This window comes from Dendronephthya gigantea, unplaced genomic scaffold (assembly GCF_004324835.1).
Source record: "Dendronephthya gigantea isolate DGI-Jeju-01 unplaced genomic scaffold, DenGig_1.0 000078F, whole genome shotgun sequence".
Taxonomy (NCBI): Eukaryota; Metazoa; Cnidaria; class Anthozoa; order Malacalcyonacea; family Nephtheidae; genus Dendronephthya; species Dendronephthya gigantea.
This window is the reverse complement of record NW_021163088.1, coordinates 52,219-75,496: the sequence shown is the minus strand read 5'-3', so window position 1 is coordinate 75,496 and position 23,278 is coordinate 52,219. Positions and strand designations below refer to the sequence as shown.

Sequence of the window (23,278 nt, the reverse complement as noted above, 5' to 3'; positions counted from 1 at the left end):
AATGTTTCCATTAATCCAGAAACCAGTTTCAGCTTATGTCGATGAAATTGTAAAAGATTTCCACATGGATTTGTGTAATGATTTCGACAAGAGTGTATGCTGCACAAACCTGTGTTGCATAAAGGTAAATCCAAATCTTAGTCTCTGTTCTTATGTCAAAATGGTGGTTAAAAAATTGGAAGCCGCACATAAAAAGGGGAAAAATCCGTCATGGTCCAATAACTGCAACGGGGAAAAATGGTACGATGATTATTGGGAAGTTGCTAAATTTTTCATGCCTTCACTTGGGAATAACCGACTAACTGTCAAAGATTCAAATTCAACAGAGCTTTCCGCCCTTCTCAACGTGATTGAATGGATTAAGGACAAAGCGCTTCTTGGGAAAACTCGAGTTGATCTTAAACATGTGCAAAATCTCCGTTCTGAAGTTAGGAATACATGGGCACATGCGGCTAGTCAGGAATTATCAAATCCACAAAAAGTTGACTACTTCGAGATTGCTACAAACTTCCTCGACGATTTGAAAGCTGCCTACCCAAATGGAATCACGGAGATCGAACAAACTAAGGAAGACCTGGAAAATTTGAAGACCAATGGTGTCAGCGATCTCGTTCGGTCAATGTTGGAAAATTTGTTGTTGAAATCAAGCCTCTTAAAAGGAATGCAGGAAGAACTTAATTGTGCACGAGAAGATCGGTTGTCAAATAAGGAGGCAATAAATGATCTTAATGCTCAGCTTCAAGAAGTAAAACATCTAATGGATGATTGTCAGGAGAAAATAAAGGCATTTGAGGTTCATTCACAAGATGGCAAAAAGAATGAACTTGAGTATCAAAGCTACTTGCCAGACAAGATAATCAACTTTGTTGCCCGCGAGAAAGAAATAAATGACGTGATCAAATTATTTCAAGAAGAAGATATTAGTGTCATTGCTCTCCATGGTGGACCAGGATTTGGTAAAAGTGCTCTTGCAATCGAATTGTCATATCGTCTAACCAATCTTCATAACCGTGTTGTATATTTCAACGATCTGAACACCGCCCTCACCATAAATGAAGTGATCCGGCTACTCTGCCGTGACTTAGGTGTAAACCACGACGAGGATCCAAAGTCATCACTTATCCTTTGGTTAAAAAAAGTAAGCAAACAAATCGTTTTTGTTTTAGACGACATTGATAAACTTCTTCAACCCCAAACTAGATCGGACTTGGATGAGTTCATCTGTTTACTGCGAAAACATTCCAACCAAAAGTTAAAGATTATCACCACATCCAGAATCTCTTATGAAATAACGAGTGTATCAAAATTCCAAAAATGCGAAATTAAAGAAATGGATGAGAAATCCGGTATGGCGCTTTTGAAGTCCTTATATTCTAATGGAAAGGAGGATTTCTCGAAGAGGTTGTGTCGACTGTGTGGCTTTGTCCCACTGGCTATGTGTATTGCAGCCTCCCTAGTTAACGAATACGATGACCCGTATGAGATCCTTCCACAACTGCAACAACAACCAATGAAGACATTGAATAACTCTGAAACGAATCAGTTTGTCTGTAGGGCATTCAATACGTCTTTTCGGATGTTGAACCAAGAACAGAAATGCGCAATTCTTCGTCTAACGATATTTCAAGGAGATTTTAACGAAGATGCTGCAAAAGCAGTATTGGATGGAGATAATTTAGATAGAAAAGGCGCCTTAAGAGACTTAGTTAAAAGGAGTCTGGTCAAAAAATCAAGCAAGAGATATTCGTTCATCTTTTGATTAAATCATTCTTAATCGATCAACCGGACAGTGTGCAGAACAGAGAAGAAGCAGAAAAATTGATGGTGAAGCACTTTCTCGATTTGTGTGCGAAGCTGACCACTGACAGCTATGCAAAAGATGGATTTCTAAGGAGCAGAGAAATTCTGAAAGGAGAAGTACATAACATCGAAAATGTTCTGGGAATGTGTAGCGACATAAAAAACTCAGAAATTTCCACGATTCTTACGAAAAGTGATATGTACCAATCATCGTGCAGATTCTTTTACAATATTGTGAAACATATCGTATCTGAAACGGTGCTCAACACATTCATACAAGCATGCTCTGACTTGGCGGAAATGAATGAAGAACGGGCAAATGAAGTTAATTTCGGTTGTTTGTTGGCCGACATAGAAGGTCGCAAGTCATTAGCCTGGGATTCTGAAGAATATATTCAGAAAGTAACTGAAACTAGAGAAAAGTTTCAAGATCACAAAGAATGTTTCCCAAATAACTTTTCACTACATGCCTATTTCTATTTCCAAATTGGCCGATACACTTTAAACCAATTTAAACGTGAAAGAAACTCTAATGCCAGTGAATTGGGCGACCAAGCGAAAGAATATTTGTGCGATTCGTTAGATAGCCGAAAGAAGTTACCTGAATCACCCATGGCGAAAACAGACGTAATACTCTCCCTGATGCAACTCGGTAATTTATGGAAGGTAAAGTCAAGCAAACGTTACGGACAAAATGATCCGTTTGCAAAGGAAGATGGCAAAAAATGTGTTTTGGAAGCCGAAGAATACTATAAGGAAGCAGTTAATGAAGCCCGAAACTATTTGGGTAAACACGAACTAACGTCTTGGTGTCATAAGCTTCTTGGAGATCTATTACTTCAATCATGGCAAAATGAGGAGGCCCTTGAATGCTATGAATTTGCTCGTTGTATGCGGGAAGAGATGAGTCTAAATACAAGTGAAGAGTACGTATTTTTACTTAACAATATTGGCAGGTGTTTAAAGTATTTGGACCGAGACGCGGATGCAATCAAAACTCTAGAAGAAGCCCGATGTATTGCGGAAAATCTTGTGGAAAACGATACGCCAACTGCTATCAAAGGACGATTGTACACATCATTGGCTCTGACCTACAAAAAGTCAACGAAGACTTTTGCAAAAGCAAAAGAATTTGCTGAAAGAGCACTCGAGATGAACGCCAAAATGAGAGGAGTAATAATAACAAAAAAGGAAGTTACGATGCTGAAAGACATTTTCACAAATCAATTTCGATTGAGTCATACAGAAACTATTTCTAATAGATACTCATCAATGATAATGGTCATTGTCTTGGTTATTGCAATTGTTGTAGCCTATATGCATGGTTTGATATAGCAGCTATTCTGTGTCATCAATCGATTGGTAAAATACACAAGGAAACATACACACAACCTAAGCCATACATCCATGATAAGCTTCAATGTGGGAGATCGATCGTATTATATCAGTGCGAATATGGCTTGGGTTGTGTGTGTGTACCTTAGCAAATTTTTGCTTAAAATAAGTAAAAGGGGATAAATATTCTTACTTCTTTTTTATATTCTTACGTCAGGAGCATGTTTCAAAATAAGCAAAGCTCCATCCAGATTCTTGTCAAAAAGATATATATAACGATTTGTTATTTGTTTATATCTTTCTTTTCGTATGGAGAAGAAATGAAGGTTTTAATGCCTATTTAAACATTCTGAATGGACTTAGTTTATTTTTTGGGAAAATAATTTAAATCCGGTGACTGGCGCAAAGAACTGTGGATAGGATTGCAACGCGCTCTCGATGCATGCTGGGATAGCGCCGCTTCGCATGATGTTGTTTCCTCCTTTACGAAGTATACATATATATTAAATTTTATCATGCAAAGATAGACGTGACAGAAAACTCTTATAGAGAAGCAGCTCGCTTGCTTATACAGTGGCTAATGTTGCAGGGGAATTTGTGTAAGTAATGTATATTCTATATTCTATACGCTCATACCACAATACCATATAATTTCATATGATATATATAAATTACAGAACTGAAAGAACACGTCTAAAATTAAAGAAATTTAACATGTTTACTATGACAACCATATAAGTACTCTAAATATAGAACATTACTATAAAAACTATATAACTGCAACAGAGCGAGTGAATTTCTCTTACAGAAACTGTAAACGTGGCTATATTCAGTATATATGCGACAGGTCCTTTGTCAATATATGATTATCAACATTGCTGTCGGTCGCAATGGACCACTTGGATAATAAGACCAACTTTTGATTTTGGCAACGGAAATGGAATTTCCGAAAAGGGCATACTAAACTTAGTAAAACTTGGCAAGTTTGACTTCGAAATATTGTAAAGTACGGAAACTATAACCATACGAAGTTGGCAAATTTTGTATATATTTGTATTATGGCCGGAAGTGTCTAACTAATTAGTTGCACACTTCTGCCGGTAATACAAAAGTAAACACGAATTGTCTATTCGAATAACTATATTTTCCGCACAACTTGACAATTTACAGACGATCTTAGCAATTATACTAATTTCAGTATGAACTTTTTAGATGATGAGTGCTTTATTTCCTTCTTGCATGTTAACTGAATTTGGTCTATTATACGCAGTGGACTTGCTATGCAGTGTTCTCTTACTTTAGTGTTGAATTTTAGTTTGAATTGACCCCTGTTTGATGTGACAATAGAAAGTCACAAGTCAGCCAAGGTCATCGTAAGGCCGCCTATTTTCCAAAATCTGCAATTATGTGTTGGGCAACGGATAGTTCTAAAGCCTGACAACCTTGTCCTTCAACGTTTTAATAGAAAACATGCATGCAGTATATTTCCCATTCAAAGCAATTAACATAATTTACATTCCTTCGCAGTGGGAGATTATGGGGGAGAGCAGTTCAGTTTATAAACATGATATAATACTGTATAGTTTTAAATATCTTAATGTTTTAGCAAATCTATTTAAACTGTTTTTTGGCGAAATTCATCTTTAAATTCATCGTTGTGAAACATTAACTACTTTTCCCAACACAGATTAATTCATTTGAACGAAATTATACGCTATTGTATAATATACACTTAATGTATGCTCCGTGGGAAATAGTGAGTTTTGTTTTCCCAAGAGTCAAAATGTTGAGACTCGAGGGACAACAAAACTCACTATTTCCGGAGGTATAGTGTACATTAAGTGTGTTTTGTTATATAGAAACAAAAACATACATGTTACACAACAATTTCATTTAAAAAAACCCACTTTACTTTGATACGACAAGAAGCGGGCAACAATTTTTCACTAGTTCCCTGGCGGGAAACATTGCATTTATTTAAAGTCATGTGACTACGAATGAACTAATCACATTTAAAATACGCAGCGCCTATGTGCCATGCACAGAAGCCATGACACAAAATAAAGAAGTACTATTCAAAAGCCACATTGAATTGTGAAACGTTCCGTTTAGCGGGAATTACTAAGTAAAATTTCGTTCAACCACCATGGAGGGATGGATCAGTCTTGATAGGATATAATGGACCCTTACGGTAAATATGTCACAACATTGTCGCTTTAAATTTCGAACCACCTTAAATGAGATGGATTTCAAGTTTTACTCTCACAAGCTATGTGGAACGACACAAAACAACCCTCTTCAACACATGCATGAAAAAGAATTTTCCATTTTGACAAATAAGTATGGAAATACGCGATCTAACGCGAGAACGAGGCTTGCGGTCTTGGCCCCTGAGCCCTTGGCCGTTCTCATGTTATGGGACATCTCGGAAGCTTTCGTCCAATTGGACAATGCTTTTCTATGGTTTCTAAACAACGAAGCTATGCTGTTGGTTGAAACAGAAATATATTGTAAAGTTCAGCCAAGGAAAATCATTCTTGCGAGGAACTGCGACACTACCCCGTGTTATAGCTTATTTCAACATTTATTGATCAAGATAAAAAATATTTTTCATACACGTGTTGAAGAAGGATGTTTTGTTGACTTTTGCAAATGAGCACTTGGCTCGTGAGACTTGAAATCCATTTCATTCAAGGTGGTTCTAAATTCAAAACGTTGTGACGTTAAAATCTTGTGACGTAACTACCGATAAGGTCTATTTATTATGCATTCTTCTCAAACGTTTTTTGTCTCTTTCTTCTGTCATTACTATCCCTCTATGGAAACAGCTATACGCAAATAAGTCGTGGGAACCCTGCCGTTGAGCATAATACTTATTGTCTATTGTTCATGTTGACATGTGGGTATTTTTTTGTTTGAAGTCGAACGATTAATCCAAATACGTTATGTTTTTTTTGTTAATCATATACATAAATTATATTATTATTTATTTAAAAGAATTCACAGTCGGTGATTGGCTAATAGCCATGTGTGAAATCGTCATATCCAACGTGTGACGTCATAAAGTGTGATACGACTTTTTTTAGTGTGATTTAATAGTCGTATCCCACGTTTGACGTCACACGAATGGCGAAGACATCAACACAATGGCTTCCTCAAGTGAAAGGTTCGGCAACTTTGAGGAATACATGTTCGTTCTTTGAAATAAATAATAAAACATTTATTGAATTCGGTTTTCACATGATATGAAGAATTATCAAGTCTCAGTTTGTCATTATCAAGCTCAGCCTTCGGCTTCGGTTGATAATGACAAACTTCGGCTTGATAATTCTTCATATCATGTTGAACCTCATTCAATAATTGCTAAATATTACATATATATATCTGAATTCTCAATTCTGATTGGTTTAAACCAGTGCAAAAAAAGGAAATCCCAGTGCTAATTTCTTTAAGACGTTTTTAAAACTGCTCCTGAGTGTTATAATTGTTGTCTCCTTATGTAAATTAAAAATTTTGTTTAAAAACGTCGAAAACGTTCTATAGCTATTTTGACACGATTTGAAAACAACATGCGACTCGGCATGAATTTTGTTGATTGAAGAAATTATTTATCATATATTTATGTAGCACGTGTCGCTTAATTTTTTTATGTATATATTATTAATAGATAATTGCATAGATTCTCGTGCAATTTGGAAAAACTCACTCCTGCATGTTTTTTTCCAAATTGCACTCGAAACCATGCTATTGTACCTATAAAAATAAACCCATGAGATAGTTCCCGCTTGAACACAAAGGCATTCATTGAAGAACCTTCAAAGTTTCAATACAATGTAAATACAGGTTAATTGTGGTGTGGCCATATATTTTCCTTTTTTTAATCATTTGTAAACTATGCTGTAGCAACCTGACTTTTTAATTTCTACTTTTAACACAAGACGAGAATATCTTGTGGTCTTATATAGGTATCCGTGAACAATGAATAACCGGAATAAAATCAAACCTGTCCCTGCGTTACGTCATGAGAATCTATATAAATATATTGAAATGAGATGATCAGGCTTGATGATCATGATGTACTGCCATTTGAGTTTTTTTATCATATTATTGGCCCCGAAATTTGGAATTACATCTCAATTAGAAAATGTGGCCATTCCTAAGCGCGATTCGCCGCCCTTGTTTTTCAACGCCCTGGCGTGAGGTACCAATCCTGCTAGCATATTAGGAATTGCATCCGGTTCGTATTGTGACATAACATAATAACGTCATCCAAAGTCGTCCAACCACACTATCTTATTTTATAATAAGTAATGTAATGAGAATTATAATATTTGTACAAAATCTTTTTATCGAGTTATATTATAAAAGAAATAAAAAACATTTTTCCCTTTGTTTCTATACAGTTATAGAAACACTTGTGGGATTATCTCGCATGATCCCTGGCGAGTTTCTATAACTGTATAGATCTAAAAACACGAAAAAGGTTTTCTATTTCTTAAGATTTTATAGCGCATCTGAACATTTTCATGCTAATTTGCGCTCAACAAATTCATATCAATAATTATAATAATGAATAACTATCAAACCACACTATCACTATTACGTATATACTGTATTGCACTGAAGTGGTAGAAATACGAACGATATACCTATGCCAAAAAAATATTTGAGATTAACTGTAATTCTTTGTATACATATATAAAAACTTTGTATACATAGTAAATTCAAGATCTAAAAAAGAAACAGAAGAAGCAAAAGACTAAAATTTAATCCGAAACTTCGATTGAAACTAAATAATTTTATAAGCGTTCAAAAAAATTCGAGTTTTCCCAAGAAGCGCTTTGTCCTTCATTCATTCAATCACGTTAAGAAGGGCGGAAAGCTCTGTTGAATTTAAGTTTTGAAACGGTGTTGAAACGGTTTAGTTGTTTACGATACACACGTTGTAAGCAACGAATGGCAATTGCATGAGTTCAAGCCCATCGATCCTTATTTTCATGTCCTTTCGAATATTTTTTTAAATTCTATTATATCGAAAATTAACCTCAACAACAGCATTATGTTAAGGAGGTTATTAGGAGGTTATTTTTACTCACGACTGACAAACACCCTCTCTCATCAATATTGCTATTCACTCTGACACTTTATATGCGTCAAATACGGTCCTAACTTGCGTGATCGCTGTTGCTGTTGTTGCTAAATACAATTATTGAAATATCTTTTATAGATTTTCATTATGGATTTTTCCGAAAAGCACAGAAACTGGTTAGAAGTTGGGGAAATGTTTCCATTGATCCAGAAACCAGTTTCAGCTTATGTCGATGAAATTGTAAAAGATTTCTACATGGATTTGTGTAATGATTTCGACAAGAGTGTACGCTGCACAAACCTGTGTTGCAAAAAGGTAAATCCAAATCTTAGTCTCTGTTCTTCATGTCAAATATGGTGGTTAAAGAAATTGGAAGCCGCACATAAAAAGGGGAAAAATCCGTCATGGTCCAATAACTGCAACGGGGAAAAATGGTACGATGATTATTGGGAAGTTGCTAAATTTTTCATGCCTTCACTTGGGAATAACCGACTAACTGTCAAAGATTCAAATTCAACAGAGCTTTCCGCCCTTCTCAACGTGATTGAATGGATGAAGGACAAAGCGCTTCTTGGGAAAACTCGAGTTGATCTTAAACATGCGCAAAATCTCCGTTCTGAAGTTAGGAATACATGGGCACATGCGGCCAGTCAGGAATTATCAAATCCACAAAAAGTTGACTACTTCGAGATTGCTACAAACTTCCTCGACGATTTGAAAGCTGCCTACCCAAGTGGAATCACGGAGATCGAACAAACTAAGGCAGACCTGGAAAATTTGAAGACCAATGGTGTCAGCGATCCGGTTCGGTCAATGTGGGAAAATTTGTCGTTGAAATCCAGCCATTTGAAGGAAGAACTTAATTGTGCACGAGAAGATCAGTTGTCAAATAAGGAGGCAATAAATGATCTTAATGCTCAGCTTCAAGAAGTAAAACATCTAATGGATGATTTTCAGGAGAAAATAAAGGCATTTGAGGTTCATTCACAAGATAGCAAAAAGAATGAACTTGAGTATCGAAGCAACTTGCCAGACAAGATAATCAACTTTGTTGCCCGCGAGAAAGAAATAAATGACGTGATCAAATTATTTCAAGAAGAAGATATTAGTGTCGTTGCTCTCCATGGTGGACCAGGATTTGGTAAAAGTGCTCTTGCAATCGAATTGTCACATCGTCTAACCAATCTTCATAATACACTTGTATATTTCATCGATCTGAACACCGCCCCCACCATAAATGAAGTGATCCGGCGACTCTGCCGTGATGTAGGTGTAAACCACGACGACGATCCAAAGTCATCACTTATTCTTTGGTTAAAAAAAGTAAGCAAACAAATCGTTTTTGTTTTAGACGACATTGATAAACTTCTTCAACCCCAAACTAGATCAGACTTAGATGAGTTCATCTGTTTACTGCGAAAACATTCCAACCAAAAGTTAAAGATTATCACCACATCCAGAATCTCTTATGAAATAACGAGTGTATCAAAATTCCAAAAATGCGAAATTAAAGAAATGGATGAGAAATCCGGTATGGCGCTTTTGAAGTCCTTATGTTCTAATGGAAACGAGGATTTCTTGAAGAGGTTGTGTCGACTGTGTGGCTGCGTCCCACTGGCTATATGCATTGCAGCCTCCCTTGTTAACGAATACGATGACCCGCAAGAAATCCTTCCACAACTAGAACAACAACCAATGAAGACATTGAATAACGCTGAAACGAATCAATTTGTCTGTAGGGCATTCAATACGTCTTTTCAGATGTTGAACCAAGAACAGAAATGCGCAATTCTTCGTCTAACGATATTTCAAGGAGATTTTAACGAGGATGCTGCAAAAGCAGTATTAGATGGGGATGATTTAGATAGAAAAGCCAACTTGAGAGACTTAGTTAAAAGGAGTCTGGTGAAAAAATCAGGCAAGAGATATTCGATTCATCTTTTGATTAAATCATTCCTAATCGATCAACCGGACAGTGTGCAGAATAGAGAAGAAGCAGAAAAATTGATGGTCAAGCACTTTCTCGACCTGTGTGCGAAGCTGACCACTGATAGCTATGCAAAAGATGGATTTCTAAGGAACCGGGAAATTCTGAAAGGAGAAGTACATAACATCGAAAATGTTTTGGGAATTTGCAGCAACATAAAAAATTCAAAAATTTCCACGATTCTTACAAAAAGCGAAATGTACCAATCATCGTGCAGATTCTTTTACAATATTGTGAAACATATGGTATCTGAAACGGTGCTCAACACATTCATACAAGCATGCTCTGATTTGGCAGAAATGAATCAAGAACGGGCAAATGAAATTAATTTCGGTTGTTTGTTGGCCGAAATAGAAGGTCGCAAGTCATTAGCCTGGGGTTCTGGAGAATATAATCGGAAAGTAACTGAAACTAGAGAAAAGTTTCAAGATCACAAAGAATGTTTCCCAAATAACTTTTCACTACATGCCTATTTCTATTTCCAAATTGGCCGATACACTTTAAGCCAATTTAAAGGTGAAAAAAAGTCTAATGCCAGTGAATTGGGCGACCAAGCCAAAAGATATTTGTGCGATTCGTTAGATATCCGAAAGAAGTTACCTGAATCACCCATGGCGAAAGCAGACGTAATACTCTCCCTGATGCAACTCGGTAATTTATGGAAGGTAAAGTCAATCAAACGTTACGGACAAAATTATCCGCTTGCAGAGGAAGGTCGCAAAAAGTGTCTTTTGGAAGCCAAGAAATACTATAAGGAAGCAATTAATGAAGCCGAAAAACATTTGGGTAAACACGAACTAACGTCTTGGTGTCATAAGCTTCTTGGAGATCTATTTCTTCAGTCAAAGCAAAACGAGGAGGCCCTTGATTGCTATGAATTTGCTCGTCGTATGCGGGAGGAGATGAGTCTAAATACAAGTGAAGAGTATGTGTTTTTACTTAACAATGTTGGAAGGTGTTTAATGCATTTGGACCGAGACGCGGATGCAATCAAAACTGTAGAAGAAGCCCGATGTATTGCGGAAAATCTTCCAGAAAATGATACGCCAACTGCTATCAAAGTACTAGTGTACACATCATTGGCTCTGACCTACAATAAGTCAACGAAGACTTTTGAAAAAGCAAAAGAATTTGCTGAAAGAGCAAATGAGATGAGCGCGCAAGTAATAAGAGAAAAGGAGGTTTCGATGCTAAAAGACAATCGCACAAATCAATTTCGATTGAGTCCTACAGAACCTATTGATAATGGATACTCATCAATGATAAAGAAAATGGTCATTGTCTTGGTTATTGCAATTGTTGTAGCCTATATGGTTCGATAGAGCAGCTATTGTGTGTCATCGATCGATTGGTAAATTGCAACTTCATAAGTAAATATATATTTTTTAAGTAGTTTCCCGTACTCTAGCTTCAAGGGCTTTGCTCCATGAGCAATTATGTAGCTTTGAAAAAAATTGTATAGGAGATTCGTTCCGATATTTAGGGAAATAGTTTGATTTCAATATGTCCGATAAAGATCATAAAAAATAACTAGTCACTCTGCTTGAAGATATCATGAAAGAAATTGACCTTAAACCGCTACATCCGAAGAACAAAATTTTACTCTATAGTCGCTATCTCCTGTCGAAACCCTCCTGGCATTTTACTGTCTCTACCTTATCAAAAACGTTGGTTGTCGAAAATGGACTCCGTTACTAACAAGTTTATACGAAAATGGCCTGAAATTCCCGTATCAGGAACTTTGAACAATGTGTTCCTTACAAGAAATAAATTTGGTCTAAACACATGCGGCATAATATGCCCTCCATCCACCAAGTTTACTCAGTGCAAGAGTCTTAAAAACGTCTCCAAATAAATGATTGCACAAAGTATTTATGGAAATCCACCTCTGACAATGTTAACATACAGTACGACGTGTTTTCCTCAACCAAGGAAGTCTTAAAACGTTTTAAATTATTTGAACAAGAAAAATTTCAAATTTCAAAACCATCTTCCTCTTCAAGGCGCCTTTTTCTCTAACGTCATGTCAGGTTCTTTGTGGTCCAAAGCTCAGTCAAGTACGCCAAAGAACATCTATAACTCCTCCATTCGCTACATTAACAACACTCTACCTACACGAACAAAGTAGATAATTTTGTCTAACTCGGATTGCTCCTACTGTTTGAGTCCTAAAACTCTTATATGCATGTGGTCGCTGGATGCCAGTCGTACCTCCTACGATTTACCTGGAGACACGATTCCGTTATGAATTTTATCGCGAAAACATTTCAACCCATTCACAACTCAAATTTATTTGTCGATCTACCTGGTTAGAAGAGCCAATCAATAATAACCGGTGAAACATATCGCCCAGATGATTTAAACAATTGTTTGTACATCCTTGAACTCTCTGTCGGATACGAATCAAAGTCTCAAAAATAATGTAGACCGCAAAAAGGAAAGGTACAAGGACTTAATTTCACAGCAAAGAGATAATTTTAAAACTGTTAGATTTATTAATTTGTCAGATAGTACCTGAGGTGTTTTCTCGAAGGAATGTAGCACGTTCATGAAAATGTTAAACGAAGTTGGTCTCAATAGGAAACAACAGAATATTTGTGTTAAGAAAATTATGTCTATCGCCTTTAGAACAACATACTATATACATTGTGTTGTAAAAACAAAGTTTGGTCCGATCCAGACTTAATGAATATTTATTTTAGTGATATAATCAAGTACTTTTCATATATTATATCTTTAATAGGTTAATGTAGTCAATTATAAATTACCTTCATTAGTGAGATTTATAATTGTATATAAAAAAACATTTTCATCAGAACTATGACAGAGATATTACGTACAATCTTAAAAACAGAGAAACTCTATCACCAACCACGCCGAGGTAAGAGGTGCTTCAATATACCTTTCCCTTTAACTTTCAAGCGCGCTATGCGTAACGGTAGTAGATTATCAAGCAACTTTGAATTGCGATATCGCTCTGTTTATAAGCGATTTTGTTTGTAAGAACCTTGCCGATTCTTTTCACTTCTTTGTTAAACTAATTCTCTCCTGAACATGGCGAAATCACAACTTAAATTGACCTTGATAATCAACTACCGTCACGCATTGCGCGCTTGAAAGCTAAAAGGGAAAGGTCTATTTTAGTGCAGCCCTACATTGTAACAATCTTCCACATGAAGCAAAAATTGCTGAATCCGTAATTTCCTTAAAATCGATTTTAAGGTGGCTCCCTACAGTTTTAAGAATTGAAAACTAATGATTTAGATTGAAATTTTTGGCAGGAAATTTCTTGCTAAACGAAATGAAATTTTCCAGATATATTAACCAACATTGCAAACATTCGAAAATTGTCTTTGAGTATCACGTCATTACCATTGTTATGGTAACAATGGCGATTCAATATGGCCGTCATTTTACCTATTCACGCATTTTACTCGAAAACAAGTTCGGTTACCCCAATTTTCTATTTTATAAAAAGTTATAAAAATGGGAAATTTGAGCAAGTTTAAAAAAATTCTATAGAGCCAAAAAATTTCTATAACGAAAAATTACCTTATAAAATAAAAAATTGGGGTAACCGAACTTGTTTTCGAGTAAAATGCGTGAATAGGTAAAATGTCGACCATATTGAGTCGCCACTGTTACCATAACAACGGTAATGCTTATGGGCAATTTTTGACTGTTTTTGAATGTTGGTTAATATATCTGGGAAATTTCTATTCCTTCGCAAGAAATCTCGTGCTAAAATTTTAAATCAAAAGCACAAGTTTCAAATATTTTAAAAAATTGTACGGAGCCACAAATAATGAGTTGAAACTTGATCGGTATCCTCGTACAGTTTTTATTACTGTATACTTTGCTCTTTCCCGTACTTTTTATTCTTATTCATTCTAAATAGTTTTAGCTTAAATTGATAGTAATCAGTTTTGGTCATAACAATAGGTAGACGGCTTGACGACAAAATAGCTAAAATTTTCCATTTTTCCATAACATAAACTCTAACCCATATTATTTTATACTTATCTCAATATATAGAAATACATGCATGCAGCATCGTTCGCCATTTTCAACCAAGGATATAATCTCCTCAGCCTCAGGCCTAGATTAGCTATAACCTATTGAATGGCAAAACCTTCATAGCCAATATTTTTATCATTTAGTACAATATATAATTATAGTCATGACATTGAAGGTGTCTAGCTTAGATGAATGACAACATTTCAACATTTGAGGCTTTAGAAAACATCAAAACAGTACAAAATCTTCAAGTACAGAACCTAAAACATTCTTCGAATATTTATTATGCCGTTGACTGTAAAAGCTTCGATTTTGAAGCGACAATTTAAATTTTAAATATAAATTTACGTTTAAAAAAAAACATTTTTGAAGCTAAAGCGATGGTGTAACAGCCTTTCATAGCCCAATATGACTTTGGAAAACGATGTAGCTACCAAACTAAATAAACTGCATTCAGTTCTTCATAAAAGTTTGCGAATTTTCATGTAGTTAAATTATTGCTGACGTTATTATTAAAATGACTCAGCCAATCAGAAAGTTGCTGATTAACGGTTTCCACCAGTTCACTGCTTTCCACCATGAGATGAATAAACCTGGAGTTCGTACACGCCATCAAAAGTGGCCAAAAAAAACTGGCGTCAGCAGAGGTCAAAACATTCACGCGGGCATCCACTGACCACGATAAACAATGTACCACGGGGAGAACATTGAACCAGAAAAATTTTTGGTTTTGTAGAAAATACAAATCACGCGGCAAAATATCGTAATTTTTTCGGTTTTTTAAACATGGAAATGAGGATTGTAGTACCTGTTGTCACTTACTGAAAGTATAAAAATGCAAAAATAGTTTTAATATGGTAATGTTTTCCACAAATCATTGTTTATATTGAGCAATATAAGTACGAGTACGAAGACGAAGCCTAACATGTTTTTAATGCTCGTAAATATAGCTGTATTGTAGGTACACTCACTCGGTATCTAGACTCGTAAGTACAAAGGCAACAATTGCCGACCTTCAAAGAAACCTTGACCTAGGTAAAAAGAAAGTCTTCTGCATCAAACAACAAATAAATAAAATCTTTTACGAGTATCCGTAATTCCTGCGTATTTTGACGCCATACTTCCCAGCATATTCACACTTGAAACACTATTTAACTAGTACAGCTCACAGATCGCCTTAAACACACTTGAAATCATATAAAGATCGTTTAGATATTACGAGTTTATTCAAAGTAAAATGCTTCGGAAACACAAAACACTTCAATAACTCTGCTTGAATAAAAAAAGGCAAATAAAGCGAACATATCGTGTCTTTGCAACGAAACGAAGGCTTTTGAGTGGTTAATAGCAGAACCTGAGCCAACACACACGCGGACAGTGGCTGCTACTATGAGTGAAATGACCTCTGCTGACGCCATCTTTTTACGGACACTTTCGCAAACAGTTTTCGAGAGGAGCAGGCACTCCAGGTTTATTCATCTCAATAGTTTCCACTCATTTAAATTTCCCGCATAGCTAACAAAACCATCCAACGTCCGGTCATGACATGGAATTGTGACAGCTTTGGATTCCGCTATGTTCTGTCACAATACCCGGGTGTATAATTCCTAATCTCCGATACCATCGCACTCTGTGACTAAGCTGATAGTCAATATAAACCGGGTATCTTTGAATACACGAATTCGAAAGGATGGCTGATCGATCTGGTAGATCATGCATATACATTTCGATAGCCATTATGTAGACATGAATAATAAAAAATATGTTTAATACTGGGTATATAGAAAGCTAAGTATAGTTAAAGTAAAAAACAAGTCCAAATCATTGAGCGATTAATTTGTTAGAAACAATTTTGCAGCTAGATTTAGCAAAATACTGCAATTACATATTCTCGATATTATGCCAATGAAAGGAGCACTTGTAAGGCAAGTAGATATGACGTTCTACCTTTTCAGCTCACTTCCTGAGGCATGATTCGCTGTCGTCTTCCTAGGGAGTAATAGTTAATTTTTTAACGATTTCGCAGCGTCATATACAGATATAAACCAAGATATTCAGAAGTTTATCTTTAAGGCGTGAAAAAAAAAAAACAAACAACTTTGAATGGTTAAACGCCACGTTTACTTACATTAAGATAGCCAGATCTTCAGGACCTCGTTAAAAACCACGTATGTGATCAGAGCTTCCTGTGTAAATATTACTTTAATAATGAAAAAAAAAGCTGCGAAATTTACCAACAAAATCGTACTCAATAACCCGGCGACTACTCGGCAGTTTTAGCTAATGGCGTAAGCAAGCAACATGCGAGAATGACGAATCTCGCGCACTCCTACTCGTAGTCGCTGCTAGAATGCACTATTTAACATAATTATACATGGACGTATGCCAAGAGCGCTGCATGCTCAAATGATCGAAAGCGAAGTATTTTTAGCGCAGTATCACATAGAATCGAGAAAACTGCCTGACATTGCCAAAAATATAATAAGGATTGTAAATTATGTACTTGCTCTAAATAATGTATGTCACTTGATGATAATACGTCAGGGGCCGGTTGTTCAAAAGCAGGTTAAATTTAACCCTGGGTTAGTGCTAAACCTGGGTTAAAATCTTTAACCCTATGTTAGCTAAACCTTGGTTAAAACTGTGTTGTTCAAAGCAGGGTTAGCGGTAGTGTTAGTTAACCCAGGGTTAAAATATTTAACCTAAGATTAAATGTATTTTAACGACTAAGTTGGATATAAGAACGTTTTCGATTGGTCAATAAACGAGCGGCAAAACTTTACCCGACGAGGATATATTGTCAGTCGAAAGATTTTATGCCGTGAGGGCAGGGTCGAAGGGACGTTGTTTTGAATAGCAATTTCCGTGCATGCAATTTTGGAAAGATTCGAAATGAAAGGCCATTTTGTATGATAAACATGCAATGTCGCGATGTGAAGCAAAATTAAGCAATGCATATTATAAACAATCTATTTTGAAAATTTCAGGCATTCTTTGATTATTCAAAATTCAGGAACAAACGTAGCCTTACCACTTGCTGCCAATCAAAAGAATCAAATTTTGGCATCCGAAACAAATATTTCGATTACGATCTTTCAATTTGCACGGTTGTATTCATTTATCGCGTATTGCATTGAAGCGAAGATAAATAAATCAATACATCAGCTGAAATCGAACGAAGTCAAACTTAAATAATTCTTTGCTGTCGAAATTATTCATAAAACCTTTCAAAAGTGTTTAATTCATGACGAATTATACGTGTTTACGTGTTTCAGCTCCTTATTCATCCATTTTGAATCGAAGTTAACCCAGGATTAAAAAGTTAACCCACCTAGCTAGCAGGGTTAATTTTTTTGTCAATTTTAACCAAGGGTTAACGCTAACCGAGCTTTGGGCAACGCAAATCAACCAAGGATTAAAATTTAACCCTGGGTTAGGCATTTTTAACCCTGGGTTAGCGTTAACCGGCTTTTGAACAACCGGCCCCAGAAGTGAATTGGATCCAACAAAGTTGGATCGTGTGAACAGACCTGATACATGGACGTGCGATTCTACATACACAGTGTCTGAATGTCATTAATAGTCATCATCGTTGATTTTAGCTTGCGGAAAAGCCTCGTGCACTGCAGCTTGTTCCAGACATAATGTGCTGCCTAGCAAGATCAGCCTGATAGGGTTTGTTACCGTTCTCAGATTGATGTTATGAATGGCTTATTGCTGCATTGTGGAAGCAATCCTTTTTGCTCATGCATGCAAAGAACGCTGCATGTTCAAATGATCGAAAACGAATTATTTCTAGCGCAGTATTAGCTATAGAATCGAGAAAACCGCCTGCCATTGCCAATAATATAAGGATTATATTATACCTGCTCTATAAATGTATGTGACTTGATGAATTAAAATTAATTAATATAATTTAAATCATTCAAATAATATATTTATCAAGCGTGGGCTTGAATCTTTTATTAAATTGTGATCTGTATGGCATTAAATATTAAGTTCGGACAATTAGGTCGATATACTAAAAGTATAAAAGATGCTGCAGATAAATTTATCATAAATATAGGTGCTAACAATCAAAACATATAATTCATCATGGATTATTGAAATCAGCGTGCTTTTAGGCACGTCCTCGCGGTACGTGTTGATAGGGCGTAAAGGAAACTGATAACATTGTGCACTTACATGTCCTTAAGAGAATGTCGCTAAATGAATAAATAAATATATTTAAGATATGTCCATTTATAAAAGCACGTCAATTATTGTAATGTAAATAACAAAGTGATTACTTGAAATTAACAATGATTTTAGAGGAAATAATTGGAAGTTTTGTATCGCTTTTTTCTAAAGTGATCATTCAAACGCCTTCAATATCACGAGAAACTCCACAGAGAGACAGCACTTTGATTGCTTTCGAAGAGAATCTAGAGAGAGACGAAGTTTACGATGGTTTGAAAATAATTCACCGCGAATATGAGCAAAATCCCAGCCCAGAGTTGCCTTATTACGAGGGAAACGTTTCTGTTTTGTGGGAAAACGTTGAACAAACAGAGCGAACTTTCTGCGTGTCGATTCTCCGTAGTTTTAATGCCAACGTTGGATACATATTGGCTGCTATTTTTATATTGGGCTTGCTTGTAATTGTGACTGTCTTTCTTGATTTGAATACAAAAGACGTATGTATTGAGTGGATGCATAAAAATCTGAATGTTTCGTCTCGTATGCAGATCATACAAAGGGTAGGCATGTCTATATCAGCCCTGCCAGTGATGTTGTGGTTCCCGGCAAGCGTAATAATGTTGTGGGGCTTTAAAGACTTCAAGAAGAATTACCTATGCTTTTTATGTCTAATTCAGTTGATGACATTATTTTTGATTTGCGTTTACAATGTTCTTATGTTGGAGAAACTGGCAACAACAAAAGACACGATATACATGTGAGTACAATAATTATAACTCAGTCCTAGTGTGTGTTTATAATTATCGTTAAGTGCCGAAATTTTCAAATTTAGTAGAGTAGAATATGAGCAGTATTTCAGTACCATTCTTATGAATACACTACAAAATAATATAATTTTTTAAGAAATTTACATTTAATATAAATTGTTTATACGTTTTAATTTAGGCAGGTAACGGAAGTGAGCGGTATTTTCATTTTGAGACTTGGCAGCATAAAAATGTAAAAATGAGATGTCGACGTGACACAGCAATATTAACATTTTAGGTTATCCTCTAATATGAAGAGTCAAAACTGATTTTTTAATAACTCATTATGTTGATTTATTTGATGTACTTTTAATTAGTGTTTTGATTTTATATTAGCCCTAAAGCATGTGTTTTATTAATTCTGTCGTTGGAATGCCGGTATTGCATCCTCGTACAAACAATCGGATACGGCAAGCCAATTGCTTTACTCAGCAAAATTGCGAAACTTATTTCATTTTCGTCGTAATTAATTTATTAAACTCATACAATTTTCGTCTTTCTTTCTTGATTCTAGCTGAATTCTAGGTAGAAATACCTGATATTTCTCCATCTGTCATTTTCATAAGACGAGTTAAACCATATGTCTTTTTTTTACTCCCAGTCTATTTTGTAACAATCTGTGGTAATTTTTTGATAATTACCTTATTGACTATATAATTTATATACTCAGAAACATCGTAACATTATACATGCAGTCATGTAAAATTTCCAAGTTTCTCATTTTAACTGCACCGTCTGCACGAACCGACTGTCTCGCTGGCTATAATTATACTACGTTATCATATAGTCTTTCAGATCACCTAATGATTATTTATTTCTTTTTTACAGATTGCCTACTCATCTTTTGTTTATATCCTCTATCGTTTATGGTTCTTATCTGGTTGCTCGTAAGTTCAAGAAGGTCAACCCAACAACATCCTGTAGCGTGTGCCGTATCTCCTTTGTACTTTCTTTTACTTTTCTTCTTTCTTGTCTGTTGTCATATATCAGCTACTTTATCATCATAAAAGAATTCATAGACGCTACGGGCAGAATCAACAAAGCAATAATTGCTGCACTGGCGCCGGGGATAACAATTCCTCTGACTGCAATCTCTAAATATCTTGCACTCAGAAAGAGTTCGGAGTTCATCGCCCTCGACCGTGCTTTTGTACTGTGCTATTTCATTCGGGGTGCATCGATTGTGGTGTACCGAACAATTGCAGTCTGGTTTTAAAGATATTTGGATCTTCATCGGTCTATCGTTATTACATGGTGTCTCGAACGTTTTGAGTGAAGCAACTCTTAATATTCGCATCAAAGTGTGGAGTTGTATCATTAAATGCTTTAATAATACATGCTGTGGACCAAGATTAGAAGTGGGATCTTTAAGGTCAGCGCGCAGTCGCCGATTCAACGCAGATCTTGAAATTCAGAACATTTTATTTGAGTATACTACGATCATTTTAAGTCAGACTTTCCTGGCATGCTATCTTTTAGTGAACTTTAATATGCCACCATGGAAAGTTATAAAGGGTTCACTGATAAGGATCGCCATCAGCCTGACCATTGACTTTGTATTCAACATAATATCAGTGTTAATTCAAGTTTATTTTTATGATATTCCAATGCGAAGGGTCTGGCTGAAGCATTGGCGTCGTCACGTGATTGCAAATGCATTCATGATTGTAATTTTCGTAACATATTTCGGTTCTGCGCTCGTAAAGGTGTTTGCAGCAGATAACTATGCTTTCAAAAAGGAATACAATCTCAGAAACTGTACAGCAATATTTTAATCCATCCGAATCCTTCACGCATGCGATATCTGGGAAAAACAAACATTTTCTAATCTTTTTTCTTCAAGCTGACATTTGAGGAGCCATTGCCAAGCTCTGCATTTTCAAACATGAATGACTTTCAAAATGGATGCTTAACACTGGAGAACAATTTACATGAAAGAAAACCAGTGACTGAGAACAGTTTGGATCACGACGGGTTATTTCTCAGCACAATGACTTGTTGACGTTGCAAGGAATTAAAACGTTGCGGGAAATAATAAGAGATGTTGTGAACTTTATGATCATGAATAATTAATAATGAGGTTTATACCCAACCAAATTTCGTGAATTATGTCACATGCACACCTTTTATCCTATTAAACCGTCTGTGGAAGCTGCAGTAAAAGGAACGCCATTCCTACGTCGCTTTTATGTAATTATACAATATTATTATGATGTGAAATGATTTTTCACAATAATATTTACTTTTTCTCTTCCACCATCCTGTTTTCGACAACCTCGTGCATGCGCAGATAAATCGTACCTATATTGCACTTGTATCAAAATATTGCACTTGTACCAAATCTAAAAATACGCATAAAATAATTATATCTTTTCGCTTATGTTTTCATATCACTCGAATTTGGGTTGAATTCCGCAACATTTGAGAAAATTACTGGATAAAAATTATTTACAATTGCAATCGACGCAAATATTACCGATGTACTAATAGGTTTACTATATACTCACGAGGGTATAGTTTGACAGCATATGCAAATTTCGGCGAATGTTGATGTGGGGGCGGGACACATGGAGGTCATTAATAGCTTTTACAATGATTGAAATCATACAAGTACACTCCTCCACAGACAGGGTTTCGCACCCTGGTCTTCCCCGTGATAGGCGGGCTATTCTCTATGTAAGATAGCGGATAAATTCCTCAATGTTATATATTTTAAAGAGTTATATATTCGTAATAAAACTAATTCACTTTGATTGCTTTTTTTAAACTTCTGGATGCGGAAGGCACATTTTTAATCCCATGCATGCAAAAGGTAAATCATTTGCCCATGCATCCATTGATATTTTGATGTATGATCTCTTGCATACAAAAACGTTATGATATTCGCAGGCTTTTTAAGCTCCGTTGTTTACACTTCGCTCAATGTTATATATTCATTGGTCTCCAACGAATATCTCCATCCTCCTTCCCAGTATGTGAAAAAAACCTGGGAACGAGAGTAGCTTGGCCTATGTATTAGCACTGTAAACACCCTGCCAAAACATCGAGTGCAGTGTAAACGGGGCTTTATACACACTGAAATTTGCTTACCTGGTTTATACCAGTTCACACTTCGTAAGAATCTAGGATTCTCTTTGTCTGAAGTCGCTGGTGCGCAAAACGCTTTGTCTATCGGAAAATATTACAATTGGGCCCCGATTCTGCAGCCTGGTTCTCACGTGTCGTAATTAATTTTATCGACGATGTTCTACGATCCATTGTCAAATCAATGAAGTATATAATATAGACTGGCAAAGCATTTTATCGATAAACAAAGCATTTTATGCATCAATAACCACCGACAGTAGACATCGCCGATGAATAGCGATATATGAGAACCAAGCCTTGGGAGCAAGTGTGAACAGGTCTTTACTACCACAAGAACAACAACAACGAATATTAGTAATCGTGTAATGTGATTTTATAACAAGGAAAACGCGACCTTAAAAATCTTCTTCGATATTGCAGCACAACATAATATTATTATGTTAGTGATAAGAATGATATTGAAATCCCTAATTTGTAAAGGAAACAAACAACAAAAGTTATATGAATAATGAAAGCCACACATAATATCATGCAATAAAGATGTTTGCTGACTCCCGAATCTAAAACCCAAGATCTTCCTAAGGATGTTTGGATTAAAATACTGTGGTGCAATTTCTGAGTTTTTGATCCTTGAAATAATTGTTTGCTGCAAAAACATCGACTAGCGCTGGACCAAAATAGGATATATACAGAGTAATCATGAACGTATTAGCAAAGACATGTCGTTGCCAATATTTCTGCCAAACCTTTCCCATGGGAATGTCATAAAAATGAATTTGGATGAAAACCGAAATTATGTTGAATACAAAGTCTATTGTAAAACTTATTGTAATTCTGAGTGTTGAATCTCTTAGAATATTCCATTCAGGAATATCGTAGTTTATCATGAGGTAGCATGCCAAATACGCCTGGCTAAACACGATCGTGGTGTAACCAAAAATGATATTCTGGATTTCAAGATCTGCTCTGAATCGGCGA

The 23,278-nt window shown here is 35.8% G+C and overlaps 1 pseudogene; it reads left to right on the top strand.

Annotated features, from left to right (window-relative positions):
- The first annotated feature begins 160 nt into the window (after nt 1-160).
- On the top strand, nt 161-3,861 carry LOC114532135 (annotated as a pseudogene).
- Nucleotides 3,862-23,278: the final 19,417 nt, after the last annotated feature.